General features: G+C 37.5%; 1 protein-coding gene across 4 annotated transcripts in view; it reads left to right on the plus strand.

The window, feature by feature from the left end:
- The window catches only part of sipa1l1 (signal-induced proliferation-associated 1 like 1), a 78,387-nt gene that overhangs the window by 24,477 nt on the left and 45,793 nt on the right, over positions 1-8,117 (plus strand). For 3 of the 4 annotated variants that reach the window (XM_014015730.1, XM_014015729.1, XM_014015732.1), the window contains exon 2: positions 181-248. The exons of the other annotated variant lie outside the window; for it this stretch is intronic. The gene's annotated coding sequence lies outside the window, so the exon portion shown is untranslated. The remainder of the gene's footprint in view (positions 1-180; positions 249-8,117) is intronic. 4 annotated transcript variants of the gene reach the window in all.

The raw sequence follows: 8,117 nt of genomic DNA on the forward strand, positions 1-8,117 counted from the left end.
GTCCTGCGTCTGACCTCAAAGTGCACAAGCTTCAAACTTCAGCGTTGGCTGCGATTTTGAAGCTGAAATCGCGTTCGGTGTGAACGCAGCATTATACCTCAAGTAAGCATTGTTTGATGTGCATTTGTTTTAGTGTTTTTGTTTAACTAAATGTATTTTTTGTGTCTCTTTTTATTCCAGGTGTGCTTACGACTTTTTTTCACCATCACCTGCAGTTAACTGACTGTGAAGTTAAACTGTTTCTGTTGGTGAGGATCAAACTTTCTTGGTTATATTTGGTTTTCTTTGTCTCTGAGTTATTCCTAATTTATTGTGGTTAATGAAATGTCTCTTGTGGGTTTGTTTAAGGTGTCAGGAATGGCTTTTGGATGTTTGAATAGTATTAAAGTGTATAAATGTTAATATTTTTTGCATCTTGATTTTACAAGTGGCCTTAGTAACCTGCTTCAAACACTACAAGAGTGTTACAGTTGTATGGGCTGCATCTTTACTGCAACACTCCTTCACATTGATCCACTGAACTAGATCAATGTGGAGGATTAACAGAATTAGCAAAAGAATACTTGTGCATACTTGCAGCCTGTTTTATCAGAGAGGGTTTCTCAGCAGCAGGACTTAAACTGAAAAGACAAGGCTGAAAACATTTGTTCCATCTATGTCGATGGATTAATATTTTTTGTACAAAAAATACAAAGTAGACAATAGTTTTAAATCAAGAAATGGTTGCTAACACTTGACTTAAGATGAACAGAGTGATGTTCATTTCAAGTACTGCTACTTTTCTCAATTATGTTTAGGATTTATCTTTCAGAATAAAGCTAAAATAACTCCAACCAGCTAGCATAAGGAGAATGGTTGTTGTTGACACTTCATGCTCCTGATTAGTACTGTAGGCATAAAAACACTGTATTTTTTTCTTTTATTTAAATCACCTGTCATTGTGCATTTGACTGGCATTGCAAGACAAAATTTGAAATGCAAGCCCAGAGATTTATATAGTGTGTCATTCTTTGTTCTAAAAGACAAACTGGTTTGCCTGTACTTCACTAGCTAATGTGGTATTCCAGCTATTCTTTAAGAATGACTCCCACAAAAAACATCTAAAGCAGCCTGGATAGAAAGGAAGTCTTGTAATTGCTGTGGCATTTTTTAGGATGTGGTAAAATCAATAAATACTAATATTGATGGTAATGACAAAAAAAAAAAAAAAAAAAGAATCCATAGCAAAAAATTATGTAAAACAGAAACACAGAGTAATCTGCTTTGAGTTGAGTGGGTGGCTCTCATCTATGAGTTTGAAACAGCATGTTTTGTTCCAGTACATTTTTTATCTTTCTCTTTTTGTATAGTCCTCTTGATCTTTTTCTTTCTCTCTCACGTCCTTCTCCAGCCAGTAATGCTGTTCTCCTCCCACACAGACCGACACAAGCACACACACACATACGGATGCAAAAACAGCTATAGTCACATGTGGAAAAGGGGAAAAAGGGGGAAAATAAGAAACTATAGGAAGTATGAAAGATCTGTGTTCTGTGTGCTCTGTTCCGTCCCTGTCATTTCTGTCTAATGAGAGCAATGATCGTCACCCATGTGGCTTTGTAAATTGTAGTCTGCTTGCAAAAAAGCACAATGTGAATGCAAACTGCACCAAACAAAAATAAATAAATAAAATAAAATAAATAAACAAAAAAAAAATAAAGTCTGATTTTGGTCCAGACCAAAGAAATGGACCAAAGGACTTAGCTAGTGTGAAAACACCCTAAAATGAGAATATGGTAAATGGTATGAACTTGTATAGTTCTTTATCAAGTCCCTACAGACTCCAAAGCACTCGACACTGCAGTCACCCATTCATACACACATTCACACCCTGATGGTGTTAAGTTGGGTTCACAGCAGCAGGAGCAGCCAGTTTACATACAAAGTCTATGGTGGACTCACGTCTAGAGGCAGTGCAGTGTGAAGCGATAGTTGCGGTTTGAGCATTTTTGGTGCATGCAGCACGTCCAAAGCAGCCGGCGCTCGAGTTAAAAAAAAATGAACTTTTGCTGCTCGACGTGCCGCATCAACCATTCAGAGAGAATCATCTTTCCACATGACAGTTTCCTGAATGTTGCCCGCTAACCTGAAACAGACGGACCGGAGTTCTTTAGCTGAAATGGACCGTCTGTAGTTGGTGTTCTGGCTGGAGATATCAGCACCGATGCAGGTCAGCAGCTCATTAAACTGACCGCGGTGTTAAACTGGGCTCTGGACAAAAAATTGTTTGTCAGCTTAGCTCGCAGCTCCTGGAGTGAAACTAACCCAACAAACCACCTCTAAATTATCTGGTGAATTAATTATCTGGTGTGCACAACGTTCGCTTGCTCTTTAGTAAATAAAGCAAAGCCATTTTCTTTATTTTGTCTTTATTTCACCCATAATTAAAGACAGACTGGAAAAAAACCAAGATGCTTCTCCCTCTTCAGACGTGCGTCTAGTCTCTCCCCGGTCTGAACGTAGCGCGTCCAACTTGAGGCGTTGGGCATGTTTTTCCTGCTCAAAATGCGCTCGGCTACATTGCAGCTATAGCTACCCTTGTGCAAACGGACAGAGGCGGGGCTGCCATGCACCGGCGCCACAAGACCCTCCAATCACCACCAGCAGGCATGGCGGGTAAAGTGTCTTGCACAAGAACACAACTGAACCGGCAACCCACTGGTTACAGGGTGACTCCTCTAAGCACAATATTGACTAAACTTTATTCATTTATGTTTCAACTCTTTGTAACTCATGATGTCATTATATGTCTATAAAAAACATCAGCTTCTGAGCTAGCTAATCTCAGAGTTTGTTGGCCACCATTGTATAAAAGTAGTGTCAGCCTTTGGGCAATAAGGGTCTATCTGAATAGTTAAATATGTAGTTTGCACGTAGAGTGTAAAATAAACTGCAGTTCAAGCAGTCCTTTTATGATAATTTGATAATGGGTGTTTTATTATAGCAGTTTGAGCAATAGGTAAGGATTTGCCTTCTATTAGATTCCAGCAACTCTTATACATTGTAGTTTTGTTAAACTCAGTAAAGGGTTAGCTTAAACAAAATGTTTTACTCAAGCTACTTAATATTATAAAAACTGTAATAAGCGGTACTTACAGATTGAGTGTTGGTGGTGCAGCTTTTTCAACAGTGTTGATGGTGCAGTAAAGTAAAATATCTTTTCTTGACTTAATCCCAGTTTTATATTTTTGTGCGATGTGAGTGGAACACTTCCTGTTCAGTATGACTCAAGTGTGAACGAGATATTTTAAGCAGCTTTAACGTTGATGGAAAAGTGACTGGTGTGTGAATGACTGAATGCCAGTTACTTGATAGACTGATAAAGCTTTGATTGATGTAGCATATTTCATGTGATGGGAAGTCATGTATTTTTTTGTTACAGTTGTGAGTGTGCTTGCATGCAGTGATACCGATGCAAAGAAGTGTTTTTAAAAAAGGCCGTAACATAAGAGGGTAAGATGGCTAACTTGGCGGACTGACTATTCACTCACTTTCTGCATCTCTCTCTTTCCCACTTTTGGTCGCAGCATTTCAGATCCTCCCACACACTCTCACACTGAGTGAGGAATCAATCCTTCTCACTTTCATTATCCCTCCCTCTCTATCTCTGTCACTCTCTCTGCCACTTCATTCTGGTTGTTCTGTACCAATCGAATAGTTGTGTTTTGGGCACAATCGAGTCCCACAGCAATTATACCATGTCCTCATTAGGGTGTAGTCTAGTGGTTTGCTTTATCCTGCTTCATCCCTTTCTTGCCGTAATTGGACTAAAACCTTTGCCTACCTGTCAGATGCAGTCTTGGTGCAAATACTTCAATTTATTCGGCTGTGTATAGGATTTAACCGTGGCCTTAAAGTAACCTTGAGTCATTGCTTTCCAGCATTATTTCAAGAAGCTGGCGTGCCACTATAAATCAGATCTTACTCAAAAATGTCTCCACCTTTGCTAGCTTGTGGTTAATAACTGTGGTCCAGACAGTGAGGCTGCTTCTGACAAAAGTAGTGCTTGTTGTCAGTGGATTTATTGTCCACCCCTTTAGATGAGACCAGATGTCTTATCGCTATTGTAATTTCGTAATATTTTCAAAAAATCATGAAAAATAATAGCGCAGCATGATTGTATGTTCAGTATTTTTTTTTATTAAATGTTTTATACAATACATAGTTAGGTGCAGTTTGGGTTGTCAAAGAAGTTGACACTAAAATTTAGTGTTTAACTGGATACTAATGAACGTTAACATCCATGGCACAATGCTGTGTTCACCCACTTCAGTTGACTCACAGCTTCACACAGCTGCTGTGCAGACACAGATGGTCTGTTTCTCACTATCAGCTGAAAACATAAACACTGACCAACTTCAACTCTGAGCCGCTGCTGTCACTGAAATCAAACTAACTTATTATTGTAAACTTTTCACGACTCTAGACCACAAACATTTAATTGCCTTTTGCCACCACCTTTAGAAACCAACAACTAAATAAGAGCATGAGTTAGCATTCCTTTATTCTCCCCCCACCTTTTCTTTGTTTTCCATCATTAGCTATGGTAGAACTGATCATAAGGGAGCAATATGTCTGTATTGTGAGAGAAAAAAATACATCTTGGCTCTGTTGTCTTCATAACATCTTTGGGTGTCCTGCCTTTTGAGCTTGTTTCAGAAAGCAGCTCGTTTCCTTCGTTTCCCAGTCCTTTAAACTACCTGTGAATATTTTTGAAAAAGCTGCAAATATTAGTGTTAAAGAAGTTTGAAATATAAATATTGTATCAACACACATTTGTTTGTCACAATGCAAATAGTATGTGTTAAGAAAACACAAGAGTAGTGTTAAAGTGATATAGCACTTAAAGCAGATAATCTCTTATTATTTTTGGAAATGTACTCTCACCCAGACTTCAGTCTTAATTATGGCTGGGCCACTGGCTCCCCGTCTGACTTGTCACTTCCTCAGGGGAAGCAGGAAGTGGCCAAGATGTGTTTCCTGTTGCAATTTAAAGCAGCTTCCTTGGCATAAGCACACACTGGCACAGCCCTGTTTGAAAGGAACAGGATGGAGCAGACTTCATGACGGTATAATCCTTTTACTTTTACAGACACTTAGCTGTGTTTTATTCCCCCCCTTCTTTTAAACTGCAAATCATAAACAAGCACCTTAAACTGTAGTGATTTTGCAATGTCTTTTGATTTTTGGGTAGTAAAATACATTATTTTCTCATATCTTTTTAGCAAATTGTTCAAGGTATGCATAAATGCTGCTATTGTAGCCTGTAGAACTGATTTCACTGAAACACTCCAGCATGACTTGGCATAGCTAAAGAGTATAAATGCATCGGATATTAATGTTTCTCAGTTGGATCTTTGAACCACTTAATAGTCTCATTACTCTTTCCTTATCACTTTTTTTCTCCCTCTGTTTTCTTCTGTTTTTTTACCTTCTTTCATTCAGAAATATTCATGCACATTCAGCTGTCCTCTGTCTTACCCATAGGCATTCAGCAATCGTCCTTTTACACCATTCAGCCCTCGGGAACATCTGGAAGGTCATTGTCTCTCTTGTTTTCACAGATTCACATTAATTAATCTGTTTGGGGTTTGACACTGGAAAACAAAAGAACCCTGACCAGCCAAAGCACTAGCACCCAGCTGGTAGGAAAATAAAAACTGAAGCGTTGTTTTTACAAGATGTTCTAAGAACATTACAATGTATTATTATTTTTAATCTTTTTAACTCAGCTTTTTTTCAGGGATTATTGATGTCTGGAGAAAAAATAACAATACAGCCTCGTCAAAATTATCCATTGTATTAAATGTGTTGGATGCTCCTTTGAAAAAAATAATTCAGTTAAATAAATATTCAACCTTCAGGAGCCTCTACTCCTTTCTACACCTGCTTCTGTGGTCAGATATTTATTTATTTAAAGTTAGCATCCTAATGTTTGGCTTAAAGCTTTAACAAATTGAGGCATTTAAATTTGCAGTTATTCGTCTTTTTTTCCAGTTGTGCATTTTATTGAAAGAGAGCTTTAAGTACTGAAAAAAGGAAGAAAATAAATCAGCTTTTTTTCTCAACCCTACCCACTCCTCTCTTACTGCAGTGCTCTTCCAGCTCACTGTTGCCCACGCACTGCTGCGCCATTTTGAAAATCTACAGCTCTCTTATCATGGCTGTAATCCATGGCTTCTTCTTTATAGTAAAGTAGTCACCTTTGCTTTGAGGCAAGGTGTAAAAAAACACCCTGGTTTACTCTTGTGGACTTAATTTATGGTAATTAAAATGTACTTTGGAGTCAATGAAAGGAAGCTTTTCATTACAGCCTTAAAAAACTGCACTTTCTGCTGGGAAACATGTAGTTATCATCTGCTAGTGTTTTTCTTTTCTATAATGGAACATTCACATTCTAGTTGTTCAGGTTTTCCTTCTGTTTGAACACAATTAGATCATCTTTCTGTCATCATATTGAATGATTTTCTTGCCAATTATCAGTTATCAGTATTTAGTTTACCTTTCACCTCATTGACAGTTGAGCTTGGTTAATTGTCTAAGTTTCCTTTTCATTGTCACTTCTAAAACAAGCTAGTATTTTAATTAACTTTCTCTCTTTTTTTCCTGTGTTGATCTTTAACATCCCCTCTCAACAACCTCTCTTCTTTCCTTCTCTCACTACAGTACATCAGCCCCCAGCCACAATGTTAATTACACCACAGCTCTTTTTCTCTGTTCTTCACCACTCGGCTATTTCTGTCACCGTCAATGCTGTGCTCGCTTTTCGCTACGTTGCTAGCCATTTGCTGAGGTCTGCAGTGGTTGGTGAAATGAGGAGGGGGTGTGCACTTCTGCCCAATTCAATAAAAAATGGTTGTTTAGTGTCATCTGATTGGCACAGATTAGAGGGTTGTTAGTGGCGGTTGCGGAGGCAGCGTTTGCAGAAGATCAGGTGGCTTCATTGCTGTCTGAGTGCTGCAGACTGTGCCATTCGGCTAGAATATGTCTTCCTATTTGAATGATTCTTGCTCACTCAGTCATCAGTGTAATGGAAAGGACAAAGTGTTCTTGCAAAGCTAAGTTTCACCAGACTTCCTTTTTTCTTTTATCTAAGTCAGACCATTCTTTATGAACAAGTGGACTAAAAACAGCAATGCGCACCTGTTCCCCTAACATCAGAGGTAGACTTCTTTACTGTCATTTTAACTCTTAAAACATTCAGTTAAAATTAGTTTTAATATTTCTTACTATTAATGTGGAATATTCTCTATTTTCTATTTGTTCAGCCAGATTGTTACACTTTAAACTATTACAACCTTTTCATTTCTTGATAATAGATTTAACAGAACTCCTGTATGTTTAGGCCCAATTTATATTAACCATGATTAATCAATGAAAGCAATAAAAGCATAAAACAGAGGGAGAATTTTTTTATTAGCACTGTGTTGTTGTTGACTTTGCATATTTAAATAATAAATCCTGTCCTCCCTTTTAACTCACTTTATATGTTAACAGTACCTGACATCTCAGTCCATTTATTTATTTATTTTTTTTGGGGGGGGGTGTATGTTTAACAGTGAAAACCTCTGACATGAGCACTCAAAGCATGTGCTTGATTTCAATTTTTCAGTTATTTATGAGTTTTAAATTCAAATCTACAATATCAAAATATTTGTTTTGATCTAACTTTTTTAAATCAACATTGGTATTTCTTTTGTATTTGTTCAGCTTTTTATTCATGATGAACAAATGATTGATTGAATGACAAAACAAACACTGTAAAAGGAAAAATATTGTATAGGTCCTCTGGACGGGTTCTTCTTTAATGAAACGTTTCGTCTCTCTTCCAAGAGACTTCTTCAGTCTGAGAGTTTCAGGCAAAATTTTTGCCTGAAACTTTCAGACTGAAGAAGTCTCTTGGAAGACGAAACGTTTCATTAAAGAAGAACCCGTCCAGAAGACCTATACAATATTTTTACTTTTGATTTTTTACCTGGATTACTGAGATGCATCAGGACACAATGGCATTAGTTAGTGCTCTGAAATCTCCTCTCCTTACATTTGCTTTATTTTCATTATAGTTTTTACTCTTAGGA

This window comes from Austrofundulus limnaeus, unplaced genomic scaffold (genome assembly GCF_001266775.1).
Source record: "Austrofundulus limnaeus strain Quisiro unplaced genomic scaffold, Austrofundulus_limnaeus-1.0 Scaffold133, whole genome shotgun sequence".
Taxonomy (NCBI): domain Eukaryota; kingdom Metazoa; phylum Chordata; class Actinopteri; order Cyprinodontiformes; family Rivulidae; genus Austrofundulus; species Austrofundulus limnaeus.